This window comes from Sus scrofa, chromosome 13, assembly GCF_000003025.6.
Source record: "Sus scrofa isolate TJ Tabasco breed Duroc chromosome 13, Sscrofa11.1, whole genome shotgun sequence".
NCBI lineage: Eukaryota > Metazoa > Chordata > Mammalia > Artiodactyla > Suidae > Sus > Sus scrofa.
Genome location: NC_010455.5, coordinates 15,468,567 through 15,481,819, shown reverse-complemented (window position 1 = coordinate 15,481,819; position 13,253 = coordinate 15,468,567). Strand labels below are relative to the sequence as shown.

The 13,253-nt window shown below is 39.1% G+C and overlaps 1 protein-coding gene across 3 annotated transcripts in view; it reads right to left on the bottom strand.

Annotated features, from left to right (window-relative positions):
- RBMS3 (RNA binding motif single stranded interacting protein 3) overlaps nucleotides 1–13,253 on the bottom strand; it is a 1,489,550-nt gene that overhangs the window by 976,651 nt on the left and 499,646 nt on the right. The window lies entirely within an intron of this gene.

The following is a 13,253-nucleotide window of genomic DNA, read 5'->3' as shown; positions in this document are numbered from 1 at the left end:
TACAGCATAGAGAAGATAGACAATATTTTATAAGAACTTTACATGGCATATAATCTCTAAAAATACTGAATCATTATGTTCTATACCTGAAGCTAATATAAAATCATAAGTCAACTGTACATCAATAAAAATAAAATAAAATGGCAGACTTATGCCCTAATGTGCCTACAATTTCACCTATAACTTCATGTAATGTAAGTAGGTGAGGCACAGCAATTAAAATACAGAGATTAAGAGAATGGATTAAAAAACATATTCTAGGATATATTGTCTGTAAGAAATCAACATCAAATATAACAAAATAGAAAGGCTGAAAATAAAAGGATAAAAAGTTATATTATGCAACTATTAATTAAAAGGAAGCAGAAATGACTATTTTAGTATCATATGAATTCCATTTCAGAGCAAAAAATTTTATCAAAGACATATAGTTATAGTTTATAACATTGCAATAAAATGGTCAACCCATCAAGAAGACATAGCAATGCTAAGTATGTATTCACCAAACAAAAGAGCTGCATAGTAAGTGAGGCAAAATTTGATATAACTGAAAAAAATGAATTCAAAGGTATATGGAGACTTTAACACCTCTCTCTCAGCAACTGATATAACTAGATGGAAATCAGCATGAATATAGAAAAACATTAGCTTCAACAAACCGGATATAATTACATTTTTAAAGAAGGCTTTCAAGTTTCAAGTAGATAATATTATCTGACTCAGGAGAATCAAACTAAAAATCAATAACAGAAAGGTAACAGGAAAAATGTCCAAACACTTGGAAGCTAAACAGTATACTTCTCAATGATCCTGGGGCAAAGAAGAAACCTCACAGCAACACCAGATCCCAGCTGCATCTGCAAACTACATCACAACTTGTGGTAATGCCAGATCCTTAACCCACTGAGTGAGGCCAGGGATCAAAACTGCATCCTCACATAAACAACATCGGGTCCTTAACCTGCTGGGCCATAATGTAAACTCCTGGAATTTTTTTTTAATGAGGTTAATGAAAATTAAAATACAATGTTGTGGGATATAGCTGAAGTAATGATTAAAAGAAATTCACAGCACTAAATTCACACATTAGAAAAGAGGAAGAGACTCAAATCAATAATCCAGGCTCCCACTTTAGTACTCTAGGAAAAGAAGACAAACTAAATCCAAAGCAAATAGAGGAGGGATACCATTAAGAGCAGAAATCAATGAAAGTGAAAGCAGAAAAAAATTTAAAAATAATAAGCAAAACAAATATTGGCTCTTTGAAATTTGTAACATAAAATTCTCAAACTTCTAGCATAAGACCATTAAGGAAAAAAGAGAAAAGACACAAATTTCTAATATTAAGAATGAAAGAAGAGTTGACATATAATATTGTATATCAACCACACTTCGATAATTTTTTTAAAAAAATGAATGAAACAGGAGCTATCACTACAGATCCTATAGATAGCAGAAGGCTAACAAGAGAGCACTACAAACAACTCTACAAATATTTGAGACCTTACACAAAATGGAGTAATTCCTCACAAAACACAAACTATCACAACTTAACCTATATGAAATAGATAATTTGAATAACTGCATATCTATTAAGGAAAATGAATTAATTGTAAAATTCCCCCTCACAAAAATCTTCAGGCCCAGGTAGTTTCACTAGAGATTCTACAAACTCCTAAAGACTTAACAAGTCTGCTCAATATCTTACATAAAATAGAAGAGGGAATATATCCCTACTGAATTATGAGACTAGTAATACCCTGATACTAAAACTAGACATGATAGTCTAAAACCAAAGAAAAAAAGAAAAAGGATGTTATAAAACATCCCTCATTAAAAGAGGAAAAAAAAATTCTTAACAAAATATTAGCCAAAAGAATTCAATAATATGTGTAAAGAATTATATCACATTACTTAGTGCTTTTCTTTTTGGTGGTATTATGATGTGACTTTTAAGACTTCATTCCTTTGGGCATAAATGAATTTACTGAAATATTTCAGCTTCACTATCCAGCCAATTTTTAAAGGCATTGAAGCTAGGGGGAGTTGAAGAGACAGTAATACAGAAAGAATAGTTTAACAGAGGCACTCTCTAGGGCACCATATCTTTATTTTTTTTTCTTTTGATTTTTTTAGGGCCACACCCATATGGCATAGAGGTCTCCAGGCTAGGGGTCTAATCATAGGTGTAGTGGCTGGCCTATGCCACAGCCACAGCAACGCAGGATCCGAGCCGCATCTGTGAACTACACCACAGCTTATGGCAAGGCTGGATCCTTAACCCACTGAGTGAGGCCAGGGATCAAACCTGCATCCTCACAGATACTAGTCAGATTCATTTCTGCTGAGCCACAACAGAAACGCTCACATCTCTATTTCAATCCTCCCACACCAGGGATTGGTGTTGCTATTACAGATGTCAACTGGAGAGGAGTGGGCAGTTGCCTTGCCTGAAATGCCTTTCTAATTTTAGCATATCAGCTAATCAAATATATTAATACACCATGGTGGCCAAGATGATGGGAGCAGGAGCATTACAGTTTGGGCATCTAGAACCTGCTGGGTCGGAGGCTCAACTCACCCCTTGTACTTATGATGTATTCATTTCTTCCTCATTCCTATATATAGCCCACAGTGGCACATTATTTAGAAGTTGAAGTATAGTTCACAAATGGAAATATGTAGTGCCTCCAAATCATCCTAGAACTCCCCCCTTCTCTATTTTACCTGAAAGTAAAGTTTAAGAGCTTATACAGAAATTAACTACATGGCAGGCATTATTCTAAGCACTATTAACTCATTTAATCCTCATGATCAATCCAATCTTATTGTCATCTTACAGCAGTGAAAGTGAGGCTTAGGGAGACAGAGGTTGAGAAAATTGACCACTGTCCCTTGACAAGCAATTGGTAGAGTCAAGATTCACACTCAGGCCCTGTGGCTCCACAGTCCATGAACTTCATGATCTCATCTGTGCATGAACCTCACTCTGGCTCTATTTTAGATCTACCTCTAATGACTAATGTTTCTTTGCTCATATTTTACTTTAATCTCTGTTTGAGCTCAGGCCTTGTATAACCATTATAATCACAAAACAGAAAGTGATATGGGATATACCAGCCAATTTTTATTCCTCACTTGGTCAATAAGTGACGTTTGGTCACTCTAATCAGAAATATGGCAAGTGAGGTCTGAGGTCTGGGACTACATTTATTTAGATTAAAATGTTTTCAAATATCAACTTGGCAGAGTTCCCATCGTGGCTCAGCGGAAACAAATCTGACTAGGAACCATGAGGTTGCGGGTTTGATCCTTGGCCTCACTCAGGGGGTTAAGGATCGGTGTTGCCCTGAGCTGTGGTGTAGGTTGGAGACTCAGCTCGGATCTGGTGTTGCTGTGGCTCTGGTGTAGACCAATGGCTACATCTTTGATTCAACCCCTAGCCTGGGAACCTCCATATGCCACAGGTGTGGCCCTAACAAGCAAAAAAATTTAAAAAAAAATAAAATTAAAAAAATAAATGTCTACTTGGCCATTATCCCTAAAGTGGTAGGAGAAGATGGGCCCTGAATATGTATACTTTGAAATGTGCTGATAATGTTTCTTGTGTTACTAATGTACAATTAATTGAATGCATATCAACATAAGTCCACTGTCCTGCTTTGCAGTATCTTCAAACTCATTATAGGTCCCTTCATTTGTGTAGTCTTTTCTTTAACACTGACAACAACAGTAGCAAACGGTTTATTGAATTTTTTTTACATATATAATGATCTTTTTTTCATTATAGCTGGTTTACAGTGTTCTGTCAATCTTCTACTGTATAGCATGGTGACCCAGTTACACATACATGTATAGATTCTTTATTCTCACTTTATCACGCTTCATCATAAGTGACTACTTACAGTTCCCAGTGCTACACAAAAGGACCTCATTGCTAATCCATTCCAAAGGCAATAGTATGCACCTATTAACCCCAAGCTTCCAATCCACCCCACTCCCTCCCCCACCCACCCCACCCCTGGCAACCACAAGCCTATTCTCCAAGTCCATGAGTTTCTTTTCTGTGGAAAGGTTCATTTGTTCATTAGATTCCAGATATAAGTGATATCATATGGTATTTGTCTTTGTCTTTCTGACATTTCATTTAGTATGAGAGACTCTAGTTCCATCCATGTTGCTGCAAATGGCATTAGTTGATTCTTTTTTATGGCTGAGTAGTATCCCATTGTGTATATATACCACACCTTCCTAATCCAATCATCTGTCAATGGACATTTGTGTTGTTTCCATGTCTTGGCTATTGTGAATAGAGCTGCAATGAACATGCAGGTGCATGCTTTTTTAAGGAAAGTTTTGTCCAGATATATGCCCAAGAGGGGGATTGCTGGTTCATATGGTAGTTCCATGTATAGTTTTCTAAGGTACCGCCATGCTGTTTTCCATAGTGGTTGTACCAACTTAAAATCCCACCAACAGTGCAAAACGGGTCCCTTTTCTCCACACCCCCTCCAGCAATTGTTATTTGTGGGCTTATTAATGATGGCCATTCTGAGTGGTGTGAGGTAGTACCTCATGGTAGTTCTGATTTGCATTTCTCTAATAATCAGGAATGTTGAGCATTTTTTCATGTGCTTGTTGGCCATCTGTATATCCTCCTTGGAGAAACGTCTATTCATGTCTTTTGCCCAATTTTCCATTGGGTTGTTGGCTTTTTTACTATTGAGTTGTATAATATAAGTCGTTTGTATATTTTAGAAATGCAGCTCTTGTCAGTTGCATCATTTGAAACTATTTTCTCTGACTCTGTAAGTTGTCTTTTGGTTGTTTTTTCTTTGTTTGTTTGTATGTTTTTGGTTTCCTTTGCTGTGCAAAAGATTGTCAGTTTGATGAGGTCCCACTGGTTTATTTTTGCTTTTATTTCTGTTGCTTTGGGAGGCTGACCTGAGAAAACATGTGTAAGGTTGATGTCAAAGAATGTTTTGCCTATGTTCTCTTCTAGGAGTTTGATGGTTTTTTGTCTTACATTTAAGTCTTTAAACCATTTTGAGTTTATTTTCATGCATGGTGTGTGGGTGTGTCCAGTTTAATTGATTTACATGTGGCTATCCATGTTTCCCAGCAATACTTGCTGAAAAGACTGTCTTTTTCCCATTTTATGTTCTTGCCTCCTTTGTCCAGAGATTAATTGACCATAGGTGTCTGGATTTATTTCTGGGTTATTGTTCTGTTCCATTGGTCTGTCTGTCTGTTTTGATACCAGTTCGACACTGTCTTGATGACTGTGCCTTTGTAATATTGCCTGAAATCTGGGAGAGTTATGCCTCCTGCTTGGTTTTTGTTCCTCAGGATTGCTTTGGCAATTCCAGGTCTTTTGTGGTTCCAAATAAATTTTTGAATTGTTTGTTCTAGTTCTATGAAAAATGTCATGGGTAGTTTCATAGGGATTCCACTGAATCTGTGGATTGCTTTGGGTAGTATGGCCATTTTTACAATATTGATTTTTCCAATCCATGAACATGGAATATCTTTCCATTTCTTTACATCTTCTTTAATTTTCTTGATTAACATTTTATAGTTGTCAGCATATAAGTCCTTTACCTCCTTGGTCAGGTGTATTCCCAGGTATCTGATCTCTGGGGGTATTGTATTTTTGTATTCCTTTTCTAATATTTCATTGTTAGTATATGGAAATGTGGCTGATTTCTGGATGTTAATCTTATATCCTGCTACTTTGCAGAATTTGTTATCAGTTCAAGTAATTTTTGGGTTGAGTCTTGAGGTTTTTCAATGTATAGTATCATGTCATCTGCATACAGTAACAGTTTTATATCTTCTCTTCCTATTTGGATGCCTTTTATTTCTTTCGTTTGTTGGATTGCTGTAGCTAGGACTTTCTGTACTATGTTGAATAAGAGTGGTGAGAGTGGGCATTCTTGTCTTGTTCCAGATTTTAGTGGGAAGCCTTTCAGTTTTTCTCCATTGAGTATTATATTGGCTGTGGGTTTGTCATAAATGGCTTTTTATTATGTTAAGGTATGTTCCCTCTATACCCACTTTGGTAAGAGTTTTTAATCATGAATGGATGTTGGACTTTGTCAAATGCTTTTTCTGCATCTATTTAGAAGATCACGTGGTTTTTGACTTTTCTTTTGTTAATGTGGTGTATGACATTGATTGATTTGCATATGTGAACCATCCTTGTGAACCTGGGATGAATCCCACCTGGTCATGTTGTATGATCTTTTTTATATGTTGTTGGATTCAGTTGGCTAAAATTTTTTGAGAATTTTTGCATCTATATTCATCAAAGATATTGGCCTACAGTTTTGTTTTGTTTTGTCATTTTTGTTTTGTTTTGTTTTGTTTTTGGTGGTGAGGGTGATTTTGTCTGATTTTGGAATGAGGGTGATGGTGGCATCATAGAATGTCTTTGAGAGTGTTCCTTCTTCTTCAACCTTCTGAAAAAGTTTAAGGAGGATGGGTATAAGTTCCTCTTTGCATGTTTGGTAGAATTCACCTGTGAAGCCTTCTGGTCCTGGACTTTTATTTGTATGAAGTGTTTTTATGACATATTCAATTTAATTTCTAGTAATAGGTCTGTTCAGTTGATCTCTTTCTTCTTGATTCAGTTTTGGCAGGCCCTAAGTCTCTAGAAAATTGTCCATTTCTTCTAGGTTGTCCAATTTGTTAGCATACAATTGTTCGTAGCATTCTCTCATGGTTTTTTGTATTTCTGTAATATCTGTTGTGATATCTCCTTTTTCATTTCTTATCTTGTTTATTTGGGTTTTTTCTCTCCTTTTCTTGGTGAGTCTGGCCAGAGGTTTGTCAATTTTTTTTACCCTTTCAAAGAACCAAATCTTTGTTTTATTGATTTTTTTCTATTGTTTTTTGAATCTCTATTTTTTTGATTTCCCATCTAAATTTTATGATTTCCTTGCTTCTGCTGATTTTAGGTTTTGTTTGTTCTTCTTTACTAATTCATTTAGGTAGTGGGTTAAATTGTCAATTTGAGATTTTTCTTCTTTTTTGAGGAAAACCTGTATTGTTATGAGTTTCCCTCTGAGTACTGCTTTTGTGGCATCCCATAGATTTAGAGTGGTTGTGTCTTCATTATCATTTGTCTTGAGGCATTTTTTATTTCCTTCTTGATTTCCTCATTGACCCATTGGTTTTTTAGTAGCATGTTGTTTAGTCTCCATGTAGTAGGTTTTTTTCTCATTTATTTTCCTTTGGTTGTTTTCTAGTTTCATGCCATTGTGGTCAGAGAAGATACTTTAAATAATTTCTAAACTCTTAAATTTGTGAGGTTAGCTTTGTGCCCCAGGATATGATCAATCCTTGAGAAAGTTCCATCGCACTTGAGAAGAATGTGTATTCTGATTTTTTTGGTTTTAATGTCCTGAAAATGTTGATTAAGTCTAACTTTTGTATTCTGTTGCCTTATTGATTTTCTGTCTAGAGGATCTGTCCATTGATGTGAGTAGGGTGTTAAAATCTCCTACTATTTTTGTATTCCCATCCATTTCTCCTTTTATGTCTGTCAGTATTTGTTGTAGGTATCTGGGTACTCCTATATTAGGGGCATATATATTGACACTTGTAATTTCCTCTTTTTGAATAGATCCTTTTACCATTAAATAGTGTCCTCTTTGTCTTTCTTTATGGCCTTCGTTTTAAAGTCTTTTTTGTCAGATATGAGTATTGCAACTCCTGCTTTCCTGTCTCGTCCATTGGTATGAAATATCTTTTCCCATCCCCTCACTTTCAATCTATATGTGTCCTTTGCCCTAATGTGAGTCTCTTGTAGGTAGCAGATTGAAGGTTTTTGCTTTTTTATCAAATCAGCCACTCTGTGTTTTGATTGGAGCATTTAGTCCATTGACATTTAAGGTGATTATTGATATATGTACTTATTTCTATTTTCAACCTTGTTTTCCAGTTGATTCTAAGTTTCTCCTTTCCTCTTTTCTTCTTTGTTGGATGATTTCCATTTATTTCATAGTTGAGTACTTTTCAGTTTTCTTGAATATAATGTTTGGTTCTGATTTGTGGTTGCTCTGATTTTTAAGTGTTAACATCTTCCTATATCTGCTTGCTTTAGCCTGATAGTCATATAGGCTCAAACACATCATTAAATTAAAAAAAAAAGAATCTATATTTTCTTTCTTTCCTTTCCCACATTGTGCGATTTTGATTTTTTTTTTTTTTTTTTTTTTTTTTTAGCATCTTCATGTTTAGATCTGTACGCTGGCTTATTTAAGTGATTGCTTTCCAATTGTAGTTTCCTCCATCCTATATCATATTTCTTCTTACTTTTTTTTTTGAGAATCCCTTTCAGTATTTCTTTTAGAAGGGGTTTAGTATTGCTGCACTCTTAGCTTTTGTTTGCTGGAGAAATTCTTTATTTCCCCTTCTAATTTAAATGATATTCTTGCTGGATAGGATATTCTAGGTTGCAAATTTTTTCCTTTCAGCACTTTAAATGTATCTTGCCACTCCCTTCTGGCCTGTAGTATTTTTATGGAGAAATCAGCTGATATCCTTATGGGGGTTCCCTTATAATTAATGCTATGCTTTTCTCTTGTTGCTTTTAGAACACTCTCTTTAACTTTTGCCATTTTTATTAAGTCTTCGTGTGATCCTATTTGGGTTCAATTTGTTTGGGACCCTCTGTGCTTCCTGTATCTTGATATCAGTTTCCTCTAGATTTGGAAAGATTTTGGACATAATTTCTTCAAATATATTTTCAATCCCCTTTTCTTTTTTCTTCTCCTTCTGGAATTCCTATTATTCATAGATTGGTCTGCTTTATATTATCCCATAGATCTCTTATATTGCTTTCATGTTTTCTCATTTGGTTTTCTGTCTGCTGTCCCGAATGTATGATTTCCATTATTCTATCTTCCAATTCATTAATTCGTTTCTCTGCATTATTCATCCTGTTCTTTAGTGCCTTCAGCTCAGTTTGCATGTCTGCAAATGAATTTTCTAATTTATCTTGGCTCCTCCTTATGTTTTCTAGTCCCTTTCTAAAAGAATCTGCATTACTATTCATATCCTTTCTTGATTCCTTGATATTCAGCCTTAATTCCTTCAGTATTTTCACTACCTCCCTTCTGAACTCAGTGTCTGTGAGACTGCAGAGGTCTGTTTCATTGCTGACTGCCTTAGGTTAATCATGCTCCTTTGACACGGATTGGTTTCTGAGCTTCTTCAAATTGCTTATGTTTTTCTTTTTCTGTGAGTTTGGGAAAGCCAAAATGTAGTCTTGTAAGGCTACTTCTATGTAAGAGCACCCCTTTGTATTTTTTTGGGGGGAGTGCTATTTATTTTTGGTGTGGGAGTTTGAATATTTGCTATCTCTTTCTTCAGTGTGAGCAGGCTGTTATCTCTAAGATGTTCATTGTGTTTTCAGGGAGAAGGAGGCAATGGGTAGAGCCAGCAGTCAGTGCCTGGTCACTGGGTTCTCAACATCAGCAAGGACCAGCAGGAAAGCAGCACAGGCTACTCCTAGTTGCAAGGCCCTGGGAAGTGATAATGAGCTCTAGGCCGATCTACAAGGTGTCCAGAGCATTTGGCAGTAGCAGCAGCACAGTGCGTGACTTCCCAGGAGAGTGAGAGCAACAATAGCTAGTGTTTGATTGCAATGCCCTCCTCTGAGGTGATTGGAACCCCAGGTAGTGCATGTTCAGGGACCCCTCGTGGTAGCGGGCCATTACCACCTCTGGACTCAGTGATAACTGCTGTGGTTTGCCCCTACCACCTGTAGATCATGAATGAAGCACCCTACCTCACTTAGCCCACATAGTAGGTGCTACACAGGCTGCTCCTAGTTGCAGGATGCTGGGAAGTGACAGAGTTCAGACATGTGGGTACTGCCTGGAGCCTTTAGCAGTGGAAGCAGCAGGGCTGGTGTGTTCCCAGGGGTGCGAGAGCACCAACAGGTGGTGTTTGGTCACCATGCCCTCCTCTGTAGTGCCCTTGAGGTGACTGGAGCTGTAAGTGGTGCCTGTTCACAGACCTCTAGTGGTAGCGAGCCCCTCCCACCTCTGGAGCCAGAGATAACTATGGTGGCTTGCCCCTGCCACCTGTAGACCATGGAAGAAGCACCTTGTCCAACTTAGCTCCCACAGGAGGTGCTGAACAAGTTGCAGGTTCCTGGGAAGGGACGTGATCAAGTGGCTGGGCACTACCCAGAGCATTTGGCACTGGCAGCAGCAGGGTGGGTGTGCTCCCAGGGGAGCAAGACCAACATCAGGTGGTGTTCCATTGCAATGTCCTTCTCTGTGGTGCCATCTGAGGTGGTTCAGGATGCAAGTGATTTTTGTTCAGGTACCCCTAGTGGCGGTGGGCCACAGCCACCTCCGGAGTCAGAGATAACTGTGGTGGTTTGCCCCCATCACCTGCAGACCACGCAAGAAGCATCCTGTCCCACTTAGCCCAAGCAGGAGGTGCTGTACCAGCTGTTCCTGGTTATAGGGTCTTGGGAAGGGACAGTGACCAAGTGTCTGGGCCCTGTCTAGGGCATTTGGCAGTGGCAGCTGCAGGGCACTGGTTGTGATCCCAGGAGTGTGAGAGCAACAGTGTATGGTGCTTTATTGTAGTGCCTTTTTTTTTTTATCCAATGCCAGAGGTGACTGGGGCCTCAGGTGGAGCCCACTCACAGACCCCCAGTGGTGGCAAGCCACGCCTCCTTCTGGCCTCTGAGGCAACTGCCATGGTCTGTCCTTGCCACCTGTACATTGTACAAGAGGCACCACGTCTCACTTAGCCCCCTGATGCCCTTAGTCCACACAAGAGGTGCCTGGCCACTTGTAGCCTGCACAAGAAGTGCCCAGTCTCCCTTAAAGGAGCAAGATGCTTCTCACCACTCACAGCCTGTACTAGAGACGCCCTGCCCTCTGAGACCCCATGGGCATGTGCATGCTCATGCTCCAGCGCAGGGAGTTTCCTATGGCGTCCACCCCTCCTCCTCTCACCCTCCCCAACAATGGCGCCTTGCCTCTCCTGCAGGCCCAGACCTTCTCCCGAGTTCCCTCTGCTGTGGCATTCCACTCCTCAGCCTGTGGTTTACCACTCCCCCACCAGGCTGTCTCCACACAGCCAACCCCAGTCTTCTCCCCAGAACTGACCTCCGGAGCCTGAGTCTCAGCACCCAGCTCCCACCCAAGCATCTCAGGCTATGGGGTCCAGGCCAGTGGTTCAGATAATCTGTGCAGCTCTCCCTCTGCTTTGCTGTTCTCAGCCCAGCTGATGTGCTTTTCTCGGCAACTCTGAGGTCCCTCCATCTTGGCTGATCTTTCAGTCAGTTAGGTGGCTTCCCAGGATGTGGATTCCTTTTCTCCTTCACAGCTCCCTCTCAGGAATGTTAGCCCCTTCCTGAATCCTTTTCTTTCTCTATTTTTCTTTTGTTCTACCCAGTTATGTCAAGAGTTTCTTGCTCTTTTTGGAGGTTTAAACTCTTCTGCCAGCATTCAGTTGATGTTCTGTGCAAGTTGTTTTATATCTAGATGTGTTTTTTTGATATGTTTGTGGGAGAAGGTGAGCGTGACCTCTTACTCCTCCACCATCTTGCTCTGCCTTCCTGTGTATTCATCTTTTTTTTTTTTTAAGGGCCACACCTACAGCATATAGAAGTTGCCAGGCTAGGGGTTGTATTGGAGCTGCAGCTGCTAGCCTCTGCCACAAGCAGATCTGAGCCTTATCTGCAACCTACACCACAACTCATGGCAACGCTTGATCCTTAACCCACTAAGCAAGGCCAGTGATCGAACCTGCACCCTCCTGGATACTAGACAGGTTCGTTACCACTGAGCCACAATGGGAACTCCCTGTATTGTCTGAAGTGCCAACAGAATTTAGTTGGGCAATGATAATAAAAAGACAATGATTGGCAACATGTTTACAGCAAAGAAGTAACAGTTCCAAATTTGTATTTTCCTAATCTGATAAAGATTATGTCCTGCTATTGGGAGTAATTTTACTACCAGAAGAAAAAAAAAAACTTGTTAATCACTTTCTTGAAAAAATAATAAATTAGGATTAGACCAAGGTTATCCCAATGTCATTTTTCCTTACTTTCTTTAATTAACGTCTTCTTGAGTAGGAAGAACGGATTAAGTTGGAGCTGCTACATAACCCACATTCTATCTCATCTATGCAGCAGTCTCTAAGGAGTGCATTGTTAATCGTTATGAAATGACAATTCATTGGAGTGCTTGTGAGTTGTGATTCTATAGTTAGTTTTGCCTTCTTTTTAATTTTCCACATGGGTAATTTTTTAATAAGCAAGAGGCAAGGACAGATGAGGAAAGCTAGAGCATGCACCCACATCTTCATTTACATCTGAGATGCAAGGCGGGGTGTGAAAACTTGTCAGGAATGACACGACCACTATGATTATCAAGCCAATGGCAGGCCAAGGTGATGATATAAACTTGGCATTTACTTGGACTAAGGAGGAAAATAGTGTGTGTGTGTGTGTGTGTGTGTGTGTGTGTGTGTGTGGAGGGTGGCCTTGTAGAATTAATTCAGTTGTCTTCTAGCAGATCTTCAGCATTAGGTCATTGTATTAACAAGAAGCCCATTTAAAAAACAATAATGATTCCGTACATTAATAAAATCCTGGACTGACGTCAACTAGTCCCAATAATTCAATCATACCAGATTTGTTAACTGGGTTTAAAACATCTCTCTCTTTTTTTTTAAGATTGATACTTTATTTTTATTGAGTTTTTTTAGCCCTGCACATAGCATGCAGAAGTTTCCAGGCCAGGGACTGAATCTGTGCCACAACAGTGATGGGAGATACAGCATTGACAATGCCAGATCCTTAACCTGCTGAGCTACCAGGGAACTCCTAAAACATATTCTAAAAAAACAGTTAGCCTAGTTACTCCTTATTTATATATTTAAAAGGAGAAGGGAGTTCCCAGCATGGTACAGTGGTTAGCGCATCTGACCAGAAACCATGAGCATGCAGGTTCGATCCCTGGCCCCACTCAGTGGGTTAAGGATCCGGCGTTGCCATGAGCTGTGGTGTAGGTCACAGACACAGCTAGGATCCTGCATTGCTGTGACTCTGGCATAGGCTGGCAGCTACAGCTCCAATTAGACCCCTAGCCTGGGAACCTCCACATGCCACAGGTGTGGCCCTAGAAAGACAAAAAATAAAAATAAAAACAAATAAATAAATTAAAGGAGAAATACCTATTGTAGAAGAATTAGTTATTCATGCACTACTTATT